The 20811-nt window shown below is 36.3% G+C and overlaps 1 protein-coding gene across 6 annotated transcripts in view; it reads left to right on the plus strand.

Moving 5' to 3' along the window:
• Positions 1-20811, plus strand: part of RFX3 (regulatory factor X3) — a 311370-nt gene that overhangs the window by 40054 nt on the left and 250505 nt on the right. For 2 of the 6 annotated variants that reach the window (XM_043890996.1, XM_043890998.1), the window contains exon 2: positions 1797-1864. The exons of the other annotated variants lie outside the window; for them this stretch is intronic. The gene's annotated coding sequence lies outside the window, so the exon portion shown is untranslated. The remainder of the gene's footprint in view (positions 1-1796; positions 1865-20811) is intronic. 6 annotated transcript variants of the gene reach the window in all.

Genomic DNA, 20811 nt, shown 5'->3' on the forward strand with positions numbered 1-20811 from the left:
CACCCCACTCCAGTACTCTTGCCTGGAAAATCCCATGGATGGGGGAGCCTGGTAGGCTGTGGTCCATGGGGTCGCTAAGAGTCGGACACGACTGAGCAACTTCACTTTCACGTTTCACACATTGGAGAAGGAAATGGCAACCCACTCCAATGTTCTTGCCTGAAGAATCCCAGGGATGGGGGAGCCTGGTGGGCTGCCGTCTATGGGATCACATGGAATCAGCCACGACTGAAGTGACTTAGCAGCAGCAGCATTCAAGTTAGGTACAGGTGAATGTGGTTGAAGAAAAGAATTAGAGCTAAAGGAACTGGTAGAATTATCTTAGAAAAATCTAATTGTAGGACGTATAACTCATAGTCATTTTGCTTAAAGTTATTATGAAGGATTTAGTCACTTGTGTGTGTGCTTGCTAAGTTGCTGCAGTCGTATCTGACTCTTTGCAACCCTGTAGAGTGTAGCCTGCCCGTCTCCTCTCCCCATGGGATTCTCCAGGCAAAAATACTGGAATGGGTTGCCATGCCATCCTTCAGGAGATCTTCCCCACTTAGGGATAGAAACTGTGTCTCTCTATGTCTCCAGCACTGACAGGTGGTTCTTTACCACTTGTGTTACCTGGGAAGCCCATTTAGTCATTTAGTTTATAATAAATATGTACAGTAATACCTCATGTCAGAAAATATATTTCATGATGATAATAAAGTAACAGAAAAATCTGATAATAGGGTTAAAAATTTCCAAGTTATTTTTGAGAACTCTGATGTGTTAATTAGTGTTGATTATTGCATTTTTGCTGTAACTGACTTGTAATCACCTAAATACACAGCAAACACCTGTGATTATTTTAGTGATCCTTGTCTTGTCTTGTTTAAGTAACCCGGAAAATGTGTATTTAGACTGTTCCCTGTTCATATATACTCAGCTGTGCCTGTTTGCTTTGTTATTTTTCAGAGTTTAATGGACCGACATAAAAATTTATGGCAACTGTCACTTAATGTCACCTTTACCTTTAAAGAAAAAAAGAAAACAAGCAGAACTAAAGCATGCCAGGCAGCTATGATGCTGTTTACAGTTGACTAAATGATAGAATACTCTATACCTAATTTATATCTGATATCATGGGCCAAATTTAGGGCAAAAAATGTGAACATATATAAATAATACTTAATTACATTTTTGTATATCAGTGTTACCCTAAATTTATTAGCCAATAAAAATCATTAGTCTTAAAGTAATCTTGCCCATTCTTCTCTAAACCAAGTATTTCTTTTTAAAATTTCCATAAAACTGAATAATCATATATACTTAGTTCTCCAGTTTGTGACCGGTTTGTATATTATTTCTGTTTTTTTTTATTTTGAAGAAATAAATCTTCTTATTTTTAAGGAATGAGTAAATATATATTAGCTGTTAATCCATTCTCACTTCTGCTTCTCTGTATCAGGCTGCTCTCAGAATTGGTTGGTCTGTCATCTTCACAATTTAAAAGTGTAGATTTTTTTCAAAGTATTCTTCTCTTCATTATTTTCCCTCACTTATATTTTTTCCTAATTATTATGTTCATAATGTTTACTTGCATTCAAATTCTTTGAAAAATCTCTCTTTTTTGTGCAAAATCAAAACAATATTTTTTTGGCTACATTGGAAGCTTTAAAAATATACAAAGAAATACAATAAAATAATTCATTCATATGGTAATTAGTATTTATCTAGATCCAATAATTTAATCATATAGTTTCTAGATATCAAAGAATTCATTTTTAATGTTAACCTAATTCTTCTTGCTTTTAATATTTTAGGCCACTTGGTCATTCTGGCATTTTATGGTAGAGAATACATTGAGTTTGGCTCATGGAAAGAATATGAGGTAATTGATCCATGTTCTCTATAAATTATGAAGTAAATGTACACAAAACATAGAGTACTTTAATATGTCAAATATGGGATCTCATGTCTGAATTTTTTCAATAACTTTTTAAATATGAGATTTTGAGATAGGTTTTTCATTTCTTAATGGTTAACAGTAGCTAATATGGTAAGGAACTTTATTTTCATTACTACTTTATATATTTAAGACAAAACAATATTAGAACTTTTCTTCACATTATATGGTTACAGTTAATATTTTTAAATGCTTCAGATAGCTTAGCTCTCTGGGGCTATAGAAACCACAAGAGCGTGCCTCCTTCCTATCCTCCTCCCCTTGCCCCTTTAAGTAGAATTAGAGGCATGCTACACTGTGAAATACTAACAGCTAGCGCACACAGTCTGTGGGGGAAGTAGAGAGAAAGTGCGTCGAGGTTCCTATACCGTGAACTTTCTAGGCATTTAGAGGGTGGTCTAGTGAAAGCATTGTGAGCCTGACAGGTTAGTCTTTTCCTGTTTCTTTAGTATCCTTGTGTCGCCTTGCATGTGCCTGTGTGTGGTTAACCCTGAAACGGCACTCAGCTAAGTGCATATGCTACATTCATTTCCATAGTTGCTTCATAGATTACCAAGCTTCAAGCCTGTATCAGAATTAATTCAAATTAAAGATAGTAAAATACAGCAGCTATCCTTATGAAATCCAGCCAATGGCATGGTAGTGTGAAAATCAGTAGATATTAATTATGTGGTAGAATAATAGGCTAACCTATTGCTGATGTCATAATTCCCCTACTCAGTAATGTGTTGGTTATGTAAGAAGGTGCAGCAGTTTGTGTGAACTTCTGCTTCCACTACAGCAGTACTTTAAAGAGAGGCTTTCCATTGGCATTCAGAAAGGTGAAAAGTGCAGAGGTGGTGATGGAGGGGGTGGTGGGAGGGGCATAAGAGGGATGGGCGTTGAGTCTGAGTACATGTACGCTGTTCATCATTATTGGGCTTTGAGACTGTGTTTGTTCCCGAATTACCTTTTTACCTTCCCACATAGTTGGAATGCAGCTAAGATGCAGCCCATTCAAGGTGGTAAAACATTGCTCTTTTGACATTTCTTTAGTCTTCAGCTTCTGTGGGAAGATAACCACACAGTCTGCTGCTTAAGAGACTTAACTAAGACTGAGAAATAAGCTGGAGCTATTTCCTCCATTTCAGACCTGTGGTTTTGTAAAAGTCCACAACAGGATGCACCGAAAATTTCCCTATGTGTTTTTCAAAATTCTTTATCAATATGAGGTTGCAAGAAAGATAAAGTAAATAGTTGTATGTCTAAGATCTTTGTAATATGACTTCTAACAAAAACTATGCATTCATGTGTAGGAGTTATGATTTAAGAGTTATAATCTTCATCACTGATAGTATGTTTAAAGAGACTCAGTGCCGACTCTTTCAAATAGTTTTCCTAGGAAATTTTGCAGCTTTATCATATTTCTTAAACCATTTGAATTGTCTTCTAATGAATGAGCCTGATATTTATTCCTTATCATTCATTTTTCATGATTGAGGGCATCTGATATAGACATTGATATCATATCTAATAATTGTGAAAGCTTGTGTGGGCCTAGAGAAAAGGGTTTCCATAATATACTTCAGTTAAGTGCTTGCAAATAACATTTATGAAAGGTAACTTGAATCATCCTGAGAAGCCATAGAGAATAAGTTTCTACGTGCTCTCCTCCCACTTTTTCCTTTTAATCTGACTTTTGGACTTTGTTTCATTTTGATAGTCTTAAACTTCTTTGTTATATGTGAAATAAGTAAATTGTCTTGGGAGGGGGAGGAATAGGGAAGGAAAAATACTTCTCCTTTTTGCATAGCATATGGGATGTAAATTACAATATACTTTACATTTACATCGTAGATCACACTTCAGAAACTCTAAAGTTCTTCTGTGTGGACAGTGTCTCACTCAGTTTTCCCACTAACTAGTTATATGGGACCGTATTATGTATGTGAAAACCCAAGTCCAAGAGAGGTTAAGATGCACCTTTGAACACTGTTACACAGCAGGTAGCGGAAAGTCCCAGATCTTGTGATCTTGTGATCTCCAGTGTTCCTGTCCACTTTAGTAATTTTCAAATTGTATTTTCCAGTCAAGTTCTACAGGAGCTGCCTTGGGGAATGTTGGTGGCTGCAGAGCAGGTCCATTTTTGTCTCCTTTTCTTTGGAGGCTCTGGGAAGTATTTCACTAGGGGTAGGCTTATTTAGAGCCACTGCTCTATACTGCTTTTCTTTGTGCAAGGACCGTAGAAAAGCAAACTTATCCCTCTAAGTGACAAACAAGGCTATCTACCTCTTTTCATACTGACATTGTGGATCTAGAAATAAAAATCAGACTACCAGCCCTTTGCTTACTTCTGTTCCTTGTCAACTAAGTACTCACTGAATAGGGACTGAACACAGTCCACAGGATACATGAATTGCTGCCTTTTTATGAGGGCCAATGACAATTGGCTTGAAAGTAGTAATATAGTTTTTTAATAAAAATTAAAATAGAAACTGTTCATATTAAATATATCAAATCTTGGTTGAAGTGACATTTAAAGGCATTATCATTTTTATATAATTTAAAATATTGATTGTACTTAATAATCCCAAGCCTGGTGGTTAAGCGTGTGTTAGTCGCTCAGTGTATTCAACTCTGTGACCCCAGGGTAGCCCTTCAGACTCCTCTGTCCATGGAGTTCTTCAGGCAAGATTACTGGAGTAGGTAGCTATTCCTTACTCCACGCGATCTTCCAGGGATTGAACCAGGATCTCCTGCATTTGCAGGCAGCTTCTTTACCATCTGAGCCACCAGGGAAGCCACAGTTAAGCATATCCATTCTTAAAAGTTGTTTCATCAGCTACTGTCTATGTATAGAGCCTTGAAAATTCTAGATTTCAGTAGCATTTATGAGTAATGCTAATAGTGTCATGGAATGCTTCCTTCATCACATTACAGAACTCTATAGAGTCTTTGATAATAATGGATTCCAGAATATGTATTCACCTTACCCAAGCCTTATTGTAACAATCTATGAAATTACATATCTGCAAATAGAAAATAAATTTCATCACTGATTCAACAAAAACATCATGAAATTTAATGATGGTTGGCAGAAAGCGAAGGAAAACTAAAGAGCCTCTTGATGAAGGTGAAAGAGGAGAGTGAAAAAGTTGGCTTAAAACTCATTCAGAAAACTAAGATCATCGTATCTGGCCCCATCCTTTCATGGCAAATAGATAGGAAAAAAGGGGAAACAGTGACAGACTTTATTTTCTTGGGCTCCAAAATCACTGCAGATGGTGACTGCAGCCATGAAATTAAAAGAAGCTTGCTCCTTGGAAGAAAAGCTATGACCAACCTAGACAGCATATTAAAAAACAGAGACATTGCTCTGCCAACAAAGGTCCATCTAGTTAAGGCTATGGTTTTTCCAGTAGTCATGATGGATGTTAGAGTTGGGCTATAAAGAAAGCTGAGCACTGAAGAATTAATGCTTTTGAATTGTGGTGTTGGAGAAGACTCTTGATAGTCCCTTGGATGGCAAGGAGATCAAACCAGTCCATCCTAAAGGAAATCAGTCCTGAATATTCATTGGAAGGACTGATGCTGAAGCTGAAACTCCAATATTTTGGCCACCTGATGCAGAGAACTGACTCATTTGAAAGACCCTGATGCTGGGAAGGATTGAAGGTGGGAGGAGAAGGGGACGACAGAGGGTGAGATGGTTGGATGGCATCGCCGACACAATGGACATGAGCTTGTATAAACTCCAGGAGTTGGTGATGGACAGGGAGGCCTGGCGTGCTGCAGTCCATGGGGTTGCAGAGTGGGACACGACTGAGCAACTGAACTGAACTGAAAAGTTTACCACATATTCAAGATAAGAGTAATTGTTTAGACTCATATCATAGTGTTCTACACATTTAATGTGTCAACAGTTTTTTACCTTTTTTATTTTTAAATTTTTTGATTGAGATATAGTTGATGTACAGTATTATATAAGTAAGTGTACAGCATTATGATTCACAATTTTAAAGGTTATACTCCATTTATAGTTGTTATAAAATATTGGCTATGTTGTACAGTATATCCTTGGAGCTTATTCATTTTTTACATAATAGTTTGTACTTTTTAATGCCCTAGCCCCATCTTGTCCCACCCTCCTTTCCTCTCCCTACTGGTAATCACTAGTTAGTTCTCTATATCTGTGAGTCTGTTTCTTTTTGTTGTATTTACTGGTAGTTTTATTTTTTAGATTCTACACATAAGGGACATTGCACAGTACTTGTCCTTCTCTGTATGGCTATGTAGTATGAGGATAATGACTTTGGCCTTGCATCCTTATGAAAATTAAATGAAGGATCTATATGAAGTACATAATTCAGTGCTTGGTACAGCATAGTGGTTACTAAATGATACAGTCATGCCTTAGAGATATTGCGTATTCAGTTCCAGAGCATCTCAGTAAAGGAAACATTGTAATAAATGAGTCACACAAGTTTTTTTGTTTACCAGTTTGCATATAAAAGTTGTGTTTACACTGTTCTGTAGTCTGTTAAGTGTGCAGTAGCATTATGTCTAAGAAAAATAATGTATACCCCTTATATATGCAAAGTATTTCTTAAAGACATAGCACATTTATACTAAGTATAGTTTGAAGCACTTAAATATTTCTGCTTTGCTTTTATTTTTAAGAGAAATCTAGCAAAATTAAAATGTTCAATGGTTTGTAATAAGAAACAGCTGTGAAGGATTTATGATTTGAAGCTGTCATTTGAAAGAGGAATGAAATTAAACTTTAATTCAGTGGACATATTAACTGCTTTTTAATCAATATTTTAAATTAAAGGTAATAACATTTGAAAGTTTACAGAGCCTCAGGATTATGACATTTGGCGTTATTTTAAATGAAAGTTATTTTATTTTGTTATTATTTCAAAAGTTATATATGCTTAATATAAAACATTCAGAAAATACAGAAAGGCTTCCCTGGTGGCTCAGATGGTAAAGAATCTGCCAGCAATGTGGGAGACCTGGGGTCGGTCCCTGGGTCAGGAAGATCCTCTGGAGAAGGGAATGGCAACCCGCTCCAATACTCTTGCCTACAGAATCCCATGGACAGAGGAGCCTGGTAGGCTACAGTCCATGGGGTTGCAAAGAATCAGACACGACTGATTGACTAGACACACACAAAGGGAGTAAAAAAAAATCATTCTCCTCAAAGCTTACTACCCATCTGCTCACAAGATTGCTGTCACATCTCAGAATTTCCCTAGTGAGTTTGTATGGCTTTCTTGGGTATGCTTTTCACCACACATGTGCATGTTTCCTTTCCCTTATAAACACAGAAATATGTGCATATTCTCTTAAAAGTTGTCATGTGATTTGTTTTTTAACTTTTAACACTCATATCCTTTCATGATAATAATATCATATGCATTCTTTTTGGCATATCTACTTAAGCAGCTCTCTAGCTAGACATTTAGGTTATATTCTGTATTTTGGGTTTATGGTTAATTACTGTACATACATCTTTGTGCTTCACCCAATAATTTTCTTTAAATGAGTTCTTAGGAATGTAATTGCTTAAGTAGAAGGCTGTGTACAGTTCAGTGTTTTTATCAACTACCAAATTGCTCTCTAGATGGATCATGCCATTTCATACTTGGAACAGTAACACTTTAATGTTTCATTACTTTGCATGCTTTCTGATGCTAGGTGTGATCAATTTTTGTAATTTTTTTTGTATTTATGCCAGTCAGATAGTTGGAAAAAAAAATCTCACTTGTATTTGCATTTCTTTGGTAAGTAATGGCAAATTTTTTAAAAAGCATATTAGTCATTTTATTTCTTTTGGTGATTGTCCACTTATATCATTAGTACCCTTTCCTGTTGGACAATGTCTTCTTTTCCTCCTCCTTCCTTCTTTTAAATTTCAAGATTTCTTCATAATAGAGGGACATAAACTTTTATTTGTAATTAGTACTCTACATATTTTGCCATTTAAAAATATTTGCTATTTTACTCTTTTTGGTTTGATCTTTTAGAAATATTTTAGAATGTAAATGTATCTTTTTTTTTCAATTGATACTCCTAAATTATAATAAGACCATTATAAGTCATGATTCAGTACATGGGTTAAAGATTAGATATTTTAAAAAATGGTGGTAGTTTTCTGATTGGAAACCATTTTGCATATGAGAAAGGTGGTGAATTGTTCATATTAGTTAGATATGTTTGCTGTAATTCCAGTTTCAACTGCAAATAAAAAAGAATTGTGTGTGAGAGAGATTTTGATGGAGTTAGTTGTAGTTACTTTAAAGCCAGATACTCCTAGGTTTGTTTACTTCTCCTTAATTTAGATGAGAAGCATTTATCAAGCGTGTATTATACATTAAACATTGAAAGTGGATTTTCCACTTATTAGCTGTGTGACTGTTGTCACGTTACTCTAAGTTGTCAGTTTCTTGACTCAGTTTATTTACTTGAAAAAGGGAGATAATAACTACTTTGTTGAGTTATTGTAAGGATTAGTTATAGTTTACTTGGAGTATTTAGCAGCACCTGACATATAATCAGACAACAATAAATCATAGTTTTAGTGTTTTTGTTCTTTATATTAGTGATAAATAATTTTAGCCCATTACTATATACAATAATATTGCTGTGGTAGTATTATAATTTAGCATATCAGATAATTAACTATGATTATTATAATTTTATTAAGAGAGAATGGTGCCTAACTAGATTTACTATATCTAGGATCCTGTCAGATAAATATTACTTCCTTTTATTTGTATAGCATTTTTGTTTTCAGAGCCCTTTCTCATTTCTTGTTTTATTTGCTCTGTACAATCTTCCTATAACATAAGCAAGGATTGTGTGATTTTACATTTTACAGTTGAGGAACAGGCTTGTAGAGGATGAAAGACTTGTCCAAGGTCATATGGCTTATAAGCGGTTTTCAGGTTCATTTCCTTCTGCCTATAATTAAGATTCTTACCAAACCTAGATTGACCTTCAGTATGGAAAGGAACAGAATAAAATTTGACTATAATTGCCAAGTCTTCATTTAACTCTAGCCATTTATAGTTTCTTGTGGTTGTTCCCATTCTAGTCATCTGAACATTGGCTTTAATGTTTTAATAGTCTATTATGTTGATGGTAGTTACAATGAACCACATCTGGGATATTCACACCCTTGTGCACTCTTTTTTCTTTCAGTTTGGACTGGGCCTTACTTGTGGCTCAGCTGGTAAAGAATCTGCCTACAATGCGGGAGACCTGGGTTTGATCCCTGGATTGGGAAGATCCCTGGAGAAGGGGATGGCTGCCCACTTCAGTGTTCTGGCCTGGAGAATTCCGTGGACTGTATAGTCCATGGGGTCTCAAAGAGTTGGACACGACTGAGCGACTTTCACTTTCACTTTCTTTTTTAACAAACAGAATGCAACAGAGTTAGAGCTGTTTGAAGTTGGAGCATAAGCCTTAATAAAACTAGGTAACTTTTATGTTTTTGGGAGACCTAAACCATTATGTCAGAAATCTGGCTATCTTCCTAGAGGAATCGTGTTGAACTGAGGCCACATGGAGAGAGAGGGAGGAAGGGGGTGGGGAGGGGAGGAAGGTGCCAAGGAGGAAAGGGAAGGAGTATCAGAGAGGCTCTGGAATTACATAGAGACAGAAGCCCAGCCACCCTAATCCTAGTATTCTAGTTAAGCCCAGTTCCTATCTTCCAGCTCAAAGCAATTGTGTGAGTGATCATCAGCAGGATGAGCAGAAGAACTGCCTAGCTGAGCCTAGCCTAGTTTGCAGAATTATGAGCAAATAAAATAGGTGGTTTTGTTTTTTTCTTTTTGAGCAGTAAGTTTTGAACCCACATTGCAGAATTATGAGCAAATAAAATTTTTTTTTGAGCAGTGAGTTTTGGAGTGGCTTGTTGCACAACAGTAGAAAAGCCTGAGAAGCTTGAGGTGTACTTGAAAATAAAAATCTTGCTCAAAGGTGTCTCCCTTTCTTAGCCCATTTTAACAGTTTTGGTCTTTTTGTGGTTTGCTAATATCCAAGAGTGTTGAAGAGAGATGAGAGTAATGAGTAACTTCCCTTTCCAGAAGCTCTTAAATGCATAGGTTTGGCAGGATATTTTGATAAACCTGAGGTAAACCCTATTTCTGTGCTGTCTCTTCAGAGAAGTCTCAGGAGCTAGGGTTGCTTCCTAGGTTCAGATGTCAGATTCTTCTTTGTTGAGTTTCACACTCTGTCTTTTGTGGCTCTTTTTATCCCTATCAGAGTTGAATTGGATTTGGCCTAGGTTAGCCAGTTAAGAACAAGATGGTATAGTCTTTCTCCCTCTCTTGAACTTGTCCAAAAAGACGTGGGAGGCCTTTTGGGTTGAGAGTAAAACTATGACATGCGCTCACCTTTATATCTGATCATTCACATATTACTTAACAGGAAAGATACTACTGTGAGACATTACTTGTGCAGTTTATCTTTTTCCTCTCACAGATCAGTTTCTTCCTATTTAACTATAAATATTGCATATTTTATTCTACAATTATAATTTAAAAATTATAAAAATAAAAAATTGCAAAATGTTTTATAAGTTTCTACTAGAGATGAGAACCAGTGATCTAAATGCTTATAAGTATAATTTTAAAAACAATTTTGTTAAAATGTTTTTTGTTTTTAAAAAACACATGAAGATAGATTTATAATGTTACAGAGCTTGATTGGCTTCTAGATTGCTGGAGTGAGGGCCTCAGTATACTCCCTCTCTGTATAACACAACAAAAACATGGGCCACACAACTAAAATCAACCATTTCAGAATTATGGCTGTTGATCAGAGCCAGAGGATGAACTAAAAATTGTCTGTCGGAGAGAGAACTACTGAACTATGGATGATGACAGTGGCATCTGATTTGTGTCCACTCCCATTTTCCCTCCTTCCCCAGCTTGTCCTATAGCAAAAGCTGGCAACATTGTTGACAATGGAGAGATCTGACCTCTTTTGGAGGGCCATGAAAAGCACCATATCTAGAGCACAGTTAATGTTTTGCTCGAACTTGCAGCTCCCTGGGAAAACCCAGTTCTCAGAGAGAGATTGGCTGTTAATTTGACTCAGAGCTCAGCTCAGTTGGGGGAAGAAAGGCCTACCCGCTGGACTTACCTGAAACAGTAGCCACTCTTGGCAACATCTCCACCATTTAAGGCTGTGATTTCTGGTGGGGCAAACAAGAGCTTGGGCGGGAATTTAAAAGGAAATCCTTGAGGATTAGCCAACCATAGGGAACTTTGAAAAGCTCCAAGTATTTCTAAGGTATCTAAAAGACTATAGGATGTGCAAGGCTTTGCATATGCCCAGGAAAGACCTGGGAAAGGAGAGGATCCACCTCTGGCTGATTTTGAGGCTATGTGCAAGAAGGAAGTGAAAGCTGTGGCCATCTTAAAAGCTACCTGAAGTTAAGAGGTGTGACTTCTCACAGACGTTTCTCTGGCAAAGGGTGGAAGATACACAGGCAGTTAAAGAAATCTTCTGACCAGTTATTGGTTGACCACTAAATTATACTGATCTAGGAAGCCAGGCCTAAGCCTGAAATACTCAGTAGCCACATAATACAGGGGATATATAATTAGTTCATGAAAGTACTAAACAAATCAGCAGCACCAGGAAAAAGAACAGAGCTAGTGATTAAAAAGTCTTAGCGGGGCACTGTGGAAGATTCTGATACCAGAATTGTTAAAATGTATTATTTAAAATGGCTAGCTTTCAACACAAAAATTATGAGATCTTTAAGAAATAGAAAAGTGCTACATACATGGGAAAAAGTGAAAAACTACCCAACAGAAAAGTCTAGATTTGGACTTAAAAGATAAAGACTTTAAGTCAGCTATTGTAAATATGTTTAAGGAACTCAGTGAAACCATGTCTAAAGAACTAAAGCAAAGTGTGAAATTGTTATCTTACCAAAGAGAATATGAACAAGCATAGAAGTTAGTTTAAAAGAACCATATAGAAATTTTGAAGTTTAAAAGTATGATAACAAAAATGAAAAATTTACTAAAGGGGCTCAAATAACTGATATGAGTTGGTAGAAGAAAGTATTAGTCAACTTGAATGTAGCTCAATAGAGATTATCCAGTGTGAGGAGTAGAAAGGAAATAGAAAGTGAACACAACTTCAGGAGACCTATGGGACATTGCAAGTGTATCAACATACACATAATGGGAGTCTTAGAAGGAGAAGAGCAGAAAAGAAAAAACAAAGGCAAAAAGAATATTAAAAGAAATAATGACAGAAAACATCACAAACTTGCTGAAAAAATATTAATTTATGCATTAAAGAAACTTAGTATACTCCAAGTAGATTAAACCCAAATATAGATAAATCATAGACATCAAAATCTAATTTAGACATCATAGTCAAATTTATGAAAGTGAAAGAGAAATCTTAAAAGCAACAAAAGAAAAATATTGATAGCTGACTTATCAGAAACCATGGACACTAGGAGACATTTTCAAAGTGTTGAAGGGAAAAAAAGACTGTTAACTGGGAATTCTACATCTTGCTAAAATCTCTTTCAATGATGGAGAAATTAAGACATTTACAAATAAGCAAAAGCTGAGTTTGTCACTAGCAAACTTGCCCTACAGGAAACATTATAGGGAATATTTCAGGTTGAAACAAAAGGATACTAGACAGTAAACATGAAATAAAGAGCAATGGTAAATTGATGAGATTGTAACATATAGAGAAGTAGTTTTACAATAATAATAAAAAGAAAGGCAAGGAAACAGGCATATTGGAGGCAAGTGTTAAATTATTATAAAATTTCAGTGTTAATCCAGACTCAGTTCAGGTCAGTCGCTCAGTTGTGTCCAACTCTGCACGACCCCATGGGCTGCAGCATGCCAGGCCTCCCTGTCCATCACCAACTCCGAGAGTTTACTCAAGCTCATGTTCATTGTTGTGATATCATCCAACCATCTGTAGTCCCCTTCTCCTCCCACTTTCAATCTTTCCCAGCATCAGGGTCTTTTCCAGTGAGTCAGTTGTTCACATCAGGTGGCCAAAGTATTGGAGTTTCAGCTTCAGCATCAGTCCTTCAGGACTGATTTCCTTTAGAATGGACTGGTTGGATCTCCTTGCCGTCCAAGGGACTCTTAAGAGTCTTCTCCAACACTACAGTTCAAAAACATCAATTCTGTGGTGCTCAGCTTTCTTTATAGTCTAGTTCTCACATCCATACATGACTACTGGAAAAACCATAGCTTTGACTAGATGGACATTTGTTGGCAAAGTAACATCTCTGCTTTTTAATATGCTGTCTAGGTTGGTCATAGCTTTTCTTCCAAGGAGCAAGCATCTTTTAATTTCATGGCTGCAGTCACCATCTGCAGTGATTTTGGAGCCCCCCAAAGTAAAGTTTGTCACTGTTTCCATTGTTTCCCCATCTGTTTGCCATGAAGTGATGGGACCAGGTGCCATGATCTTAGTTTTCTGAATGTTGAGTTTTAAGCCAACTTTTTCACTCTGCTCTTTCACTTTCATCAAGAGGCTCTTTAGTTCTTCTTCACTTTCTGCCATAAGTGTGGTGTCATCTGCATATCTGAGGTTATGGATATTTCTCCCGGCAATCTATTAAGCTTGTGTTTCATCCAGTCCAACATTTCTCATGATGTACTCTGCATATAAGTCAAACAAGCAGGGTGACAATGTACAGCCTTGACGTAACTCCTTTCCTGATTTCAAACCAGTCTTTTGTTTCATGTCAGTTCTAACTGTTGCTTCTTGAGCTGCATACAAATTTCTCAAGAGGGAGGTCAGGTGGTCTGGTATTCCCACCTCTTGAAGAAATTTCCATAGTTTGTTGTGATCCACATAGTCAAAGGCTTTGGCATAGTCAATAAAGCAGAAATAGATGTTTTTCTGGAACTCTCTTGCTTTTTCTATGATCCAATAGATGTTGGCAATTTGATCTCTGGTTCCTCTGCCTTTTCTAAATCCAGCTTGAACATCTGGAATTTCAGGGTTCATATATTGCTGGCTTGGAGAATTTTGAGCATTGCTTTGCTAGCGTGTGAGATGAGTGCAGTTGTGTGGTAATTTGAGCATTCTTTGGCATTGCCTTTCTTTGGGATTGTAATGAAAACTGACCTTTTCCAGTCCTGTGGCCACTGCTGAGTTTTCCAAATTTGCTGGCATGTTGAGTGCAGCACTTTCACAGCATCATCTTTTAGCATTTGAAATAGGTCACCTGGAATTCTATCACCTCCACTAGCTATGCTTGTAGTGATGCTTCCTAAGGCCCACTGACTTCATAATTCCAGGATGTCTGGCTCTAGGTGAGTGATCACACCATCGTGATTATCTGGGTCATGAAGATCTTTTTTGTATAGTTCTTCTGTGTATTCTTGCCACCTCTTCTTAATATCTTCTGCTTCTTAGGTCCGTACCATTTCTGACCAGAATGTTTTAAATTAAAATGATAATTGTAATTTCCAGAGCAACCACTAAGAAAATAACTCAAAACATTGTAGTGAAAGAAACAACCAAGGAATGAAAAAAGTACACTAGACAATATCTATTTAACACAAAAGGAGGCAGGAAATTATAAAAAGATACTGTAGAGCTGAAATATACCCTTATAGAATTGAAGTTATTAATGTATAATTTCCATGTAAAATAGCATATTTATATAATCTTTAAGAAAATGTTACCAATAGAGAATATAGGTCAATGCTTAATTTTACGGTACTATTGGATACTTATCTATAGATTTTAAAAATATGGTATAAGAAAAATGCACTGAAGTGAAGTTAGTGTGAAAAGATTCAATTAACCCTGGGCTCTTAAAATGTAGCTTTGTTTGCTTGGAAATGAAGCAGCAGTGTATGGAAATGAGAGATACTGTTTATTTTGTTTCTGAAAGTTTGGGTGTAGAAAATTTAGTTCTTCACCTTCCTCTAAATATGGAAAAGAAACAGTGAGAAAAGTGCTTTGAGGAAGAGAGGAGATCATGGCAAAAAGGCATCTTGAGATAAATGCACATAGGAAAGGGCTGTCAAAAAGCATAATGTTATGGACACAATATTTCAGAAGTCTTGAGAGGTATTTCTGCCTGCGTTTTCCAGATATTGTTGATCCTGTTCTCTATCGGTGCCAAGCCCAAATGAATATGTGGCCTCATAACAAAGATTGTTCATTGTTCAAGCAGCCACATTTACAATGTCTTATGTATGCATTCAGAAAATAGAACACATTTAGCTTCATAGTGTGAAGAAAGTTTAATTATATCAAACACTGTGTGTAATTTTCTTATTATAGGAAAAGTGATTAAATTGAATATTTTTATTACTGATTTAAACTATCATTTAAATAAAAACATAATTCTCAATCTGTTTTCAGTCCCAGCACAGTTGAAGAATATAGCACAGTTGCCTCAGTAATGATGGCTCACTCTAGTGGGAGCATCTCTCTGGCTGAGAGTAAGAAATATTTTAAAAGCCCTCCAAGTAATTCTGATATGCCATATCTCTTTCCATTAGAAGTAACAAATTTAAGTCATAGGTTCCTAGAATTTTATAGAAATTAGTGTTACTGAGAGATTATAATGATTCATATTCAGTCTACTCTTGTGAGATTATATTATTTCTTAAGCAAGTTAGAGTGAACCTTTTCAGTACTTTTTCTGTGAACGTACCAGAGTTTTCAAGATGTTTTTATTTCTATGGCTTTTCTCTCACCAGACTAACCATTTTCAAGTACAGTACATGAAATGTACGCTCATTGTTGTACAACAGACCTCTAGAACTTCTTCAGCTTGCAGAACTGAAACTTTACACCCTTGGAGAATAATTCTCCTTTCTTCCGTCCCCTTAGCCTCTGGTAATGACAATTCCACTTTCTAAGAATTTTACTATTTTAAACATCTCATATACATATGATCATTCAGTATTTGTGATTTTGTGAGTGTCTTATTTCACATACTGTAGTGTCATCAAGATGTTGTAGAATATGACAGGATTGCCTTCTCTTTAAAATCTAAATACTGTTCCATTGTACAGGCATACCTCATTTTATTGCACTTCGTTTTATTGTGCATCTCAGGTAGTGCACTTTTTTTTTTAACAAATTGAAGGTTAATGACAACCCTGCACCCAACAAATCTGTTGATGCCACTTTTTCCAACAGTATGTGCTCGTTTCTTGTCTTTGTGTCACATTTTGATAATTCTCCCAATAATTCAAGCTTTTTCATTATTATTATATTTGGTGTCTTGATATTCCTGTTGCAAAAAGTTATGACCCAGTAAAGGCTCAGATGGTTAATATTTTTTAGCAATAAAGTATCTTTTAGACGCAATGGTGTTGCACATATAATAGACTGTAGTTTAGTGTCAGCGTAGCTTTTATATACATTGGAAAACCAAAAAAATCACATGACTCACTTTGTTGGTGATATTCAGTTTATTGCGGTGGTCTGGAACCAAACCTGCAATGGCTTCCAGGTATGCCTTTATGTGTATACTATTTATGCATTTATTTTTTAAAATTTATTTTACTGAAGTAATAGTTTTTTCTTCGGTGGTTTTTTAAATTGAAGTATATTTGACTTATACTGTGTTAATTTCTGCTGCACAGCAAAGTAATTCAGTTTACACATGTATATATTCTTTTTCACATTCCTTTCCATTGTCGTTTATTACAGGATATTGAATATACTTCCCTGTGCTATATAGTAGGACCTTGTTTATTCATTTCATATATAATAATTTGCATCTACTAATCCAAAACTCCCAACCCATCCTATCCATTTATTTATTAATGGGCATTTAGGTTGCTTCCACTTCTTGGCTATTGTGAATAATGCTGTAGAGAACATGGGTGTATAAATATCTCTTCAAGATCTTGATTTCAGTTCTTTTGGGTATATACACAGGTAGGATTACTGGATCATTTGACAGTTATATTTTTAATTTTTTGAGTAACTTCATACAGTTTTTCATAGCAACTGCACCATTTTACATTTCCACCAACAGTACACAAGGGTTCTAGTTTCTCTGCATCCTCACCAACACTTGTTGTTTTATGTTTTTGGTTTTGTTTTGTCTTATAGTGACCACCCTAACCATTTCTAGGTCTATAGCTTACTGCTAACATGATGTTAGGCCTTTATTTACTTCTGAATCACTTTCTAAAGAAACAGAAGAGTTATTGCAAATCTTCACAAACTGTTCCCTGACCTCAAATACTAATTGGGGCTAGTGTTCTAAACATATTGGATTGAGTGTGTAAAACTGGCCATTTGAATTCCTTTATACTTTATCAAATATGGTCCTCTTTACTTTTGGAATTCATATGATACTGCATTACATATTAGCACCTTCTTAGGCAAAGATAATGCTTTTGTCTGTACCTCTAATTTCTAAAACGGTAAGCTTGCATGATCATAATGGTGATTGCTGTCACTGAGTAGTTTATCTTGTTTCCAAGCAGTCCATAAATGCCACATCTTCAGATGCATTACTTCAGCATATACCTAGGCTGCTTCTTTGATGCTCTCTGAACATGGTGTTCTCCATTTCACTTAGCCTACTGCATCCATCTGTGAATTTTTCTATCATCTGTTCTCCACAGATTTCTTGCCTAAACAGGGTTGTGTTGCCAAAAACTTTGCTTCAGTGTGGGTTAGACCAGCTCTCTTATAATGGCCTATATTCAATAAACTAGCCATTTAATAGTAAGTATGTCTTTGGGTATGCTTACAGTCTTATTCAAAACACAGATATAATGCTTATAGTCCATCTAGTTTTAAATAGCTGAATGAATTTTGGCATTTTCTATTTTGCAGACATGTAGATTGATTTGGAGCCAAATGTTGTTTCTAATTTGTCTTGAACTCTTCCAAAGATCATACTGCCATGTTGTGAGGTTGGAGAAAAAGCCACTTTGAATATGAGGACAGATCTCTATTGACTCTGCCACTTGGCTGACAATGTATATTTCTAATCCTCCAATACAGAAATCTCATAAGTAAGTTTAGATAATGATACATAAATTTTTATTTTAAAGGCTTCACTGATACTGTAAGCTTGAGATTTTAGCAAATTTTTAAACCAATTCTACACATTAGAATTCTCCTTTTACAGATAGTGAAATGAAGGGATTTTTGTTGTTTTTTAGTCGCCAAATCATGTCTGACTCTTTGCAACCCCATGGACTGTAGCCCACCAGGTTCCACTGTCCATGGGATTTCCCAAGCAAGCATACTGGAGTGGCTCGCCATGTCCTACTCCAGGGGATCTACCCGCCCCGGGGATTGAACCTGCGTCTAATTGGCAGGCAGATTCTTTACCACTGAGCTACCTGGGAAGGGATTTTTAGGCTCTGGTAATAATTTTATCACTTGTATCTGACAGGAGATCTCTTCTGATGAGTTTGTTTCTCATAGTTTATCCATTAATTGAAAAAGTCAGTACAGCTCATAAAAAATGATGTATACATTCCACTAATGTCTTAACTCGAAACATAAATGTCTTTGGATTAGGGCCAAGGCCTTTCGTTTGAATGGGTTTGCTGACTGGAACAATGCGTCTTTCTTGAATCTATTACATCTATAGCAAATCATTTTCAGTTTATACTTTATTTCTGTAGTGTAGATTACAACTTTAGAGAATTGAAAGCAATAGTTTTCGAAGTGTGGTTTCCAGACAACAGCATTGGCATCACATGGAACTTTCTAGCATGCAAATTCTTTGTTTTCACCCCAGACTCACTGAATCAGAAACTAAGAGGGTGGGGCTCTGCAGTCTGTTTTTATAAGGCCTCCAGGCTAAAGTTTGAGAGCCATTGTTCTGTATTTTATGATTTTCATAAGTTTTTTATATTTCTCTTTGTCTATTTCAACAACAGGGTTACATAGTGACTTGCCTTTATTAAGTCTTTCAAAGCTTTTGGAGAAATTTTTAGATACTTTAGCTTTTGTTTTTGCTTTCACTATTTGTGTAATAGGTAATTAAATTAATTACAGTAACAAAACTCCCCTAATCAGCAAATACTGCTGATTTGGGGGGAAGAGACACTCAGCATTGGGGAGCAGGACTGTGAGGGGTGGACCAGAGAGCAGACTACATTCTGAGAGTTTTCAGCACACTGTGGGCATCTGTCCCTGCAGAAGAGGGAGAGGAAATGGAGAGTGTGGGTTCAGTTAGCAAGCTGGGTAAATGAAGGCTGGTCAAGAGAGTTTCTCATATATTGTAATATTTTTCTGTGTAAGATTATCAATTTCTGTAATCCTTACCTTTGTAGCCCTTAATTCAATACTTGAATATTAGACTTCTGTCTGTCGGTCTATGAGTAATCTTGACCAGAACCTGAAGTTTGAGATTTGTTTTTGATGACTCCTAGACCTCTTAGGTCAATGTGGAGAAAGCAGAGAACCCGCCCAACAGCTCATGGAGGAGATGGACCTATTCTCATTGACACCAAGCAGGAAACTGCATCGCAGCTGATAGTTGAAGTAGAAAAGACAGAAATGTTGTTTCCTAGCCTGAGACTATAACTCTTGCTCCAGTTTATAGGGCATACGTTGATTTGGGAAAAAGCAGTCAGAAAGTATGGGGATAATACAATTCAACACGTGATGATGGATATTCCTACCAAAGTGCAGGTGAAATGTTTGCCCATCATTGAGATACAAGACTTCCCAGGTGGCGCCAGTGGTAAAGAACCTGCTTGCCAGTGCAGGTGATGCAAGAGACGTGGGTTAGATCCCCTGGAGTAGGAAATGGTAACCCTCTCCAGTATTCTTGCCTGGAAAATTCCATTGACAGAGGAACCTAGTGGGCTACAGTCCACGGAGTTGCAAAGAGTCTGACACGACTGAGCGTATGTACACGTGGTGTCATGTAAGTCAGTCTGGAATCTGACCTGCTGAACTGAAGCAGTGCCGTTTGACTACATTCCGGATGGAGTTTCAATTGAGCTGCTTTTCTAAGTATATGTTTTAATTTTTTGTATATTTTTAGACACATTGCTAATCTCCCAAAGGAGAAGGACATAAATAACCTATCTGTATCAACTCTGGATTTTCTCGTTGCTGCAATAGTTGGCTCATAGTACCGCTATGAAACATGGATAGAAAACTACCTAATACAGAGAAAATAACTATCGTATAACAACATCAGACACTGAAACAGTTGTTCAGTAAAACAGCTGTACTAGTCTCACTGAAGTTCGGATGCAGATTTGATACTGCTTAGTATTCATTCTTGAGTGACACAGTTAACTCTGTCATTCTACTAACAAAGTAATGGCTTCTATAAATCTGGTTTAAAAAAAGAGTGACCGATGCTTAAATGCTTAAGATAGACTGGAGTTTTGTTAAAGATAGGCTCTAAATTCATGTATTTTATGTGCATAGCATAAATTCTAAGCCTATATTTAAATTCCACTTTGTTGTCTGGAAAAAGATTTAATAAAAGCAATGAAACTAGTTTCATACCAAACTAGAGTAAAAGGAGAATGAAAGTTAACAGATAATGATTGCTGAATAAGTTTTGAATGGTTAACTATAGACTAGTGATGTATAACTGTTAGGTAATGTTGTTATTACAAGTATTCCTCTAGAATGTTATTATCTAGGCTTTATAGATGGGTAAAATGAGTTAAGAAAACTGCTGCCTTGCCCAAGGCCACTTAACTAGTAGGTAGTGGAGCTAGGATTTGAACTGTGGTCTGTTTAACCTCAAAGCCCAAGCTTTTAAACACTACTTTACACCTTAATATACGGTGCTTTAATATTCCTGGCCTGCTTTCAGAAACTTCTCTCTTCCTGTCAATTCCAGAGATAACATTCAATAACTTGACAACAGTGACCTTTCTAAACAAATATAGAGTGTTACA

Source organism: Cervus elaphus, chromosome 29 (genome assembly GCF_910594005.1).
Source record: "Cervus elaphus chromosome 29, mCerEla1.1, whole genome shotgun sequence".
Lineage (NCBI taxonomy): Eukaryota > Metazoa > Chordata > Mammalia > Artiodactyla > Cervidae > Cervus > Cervus elaphus.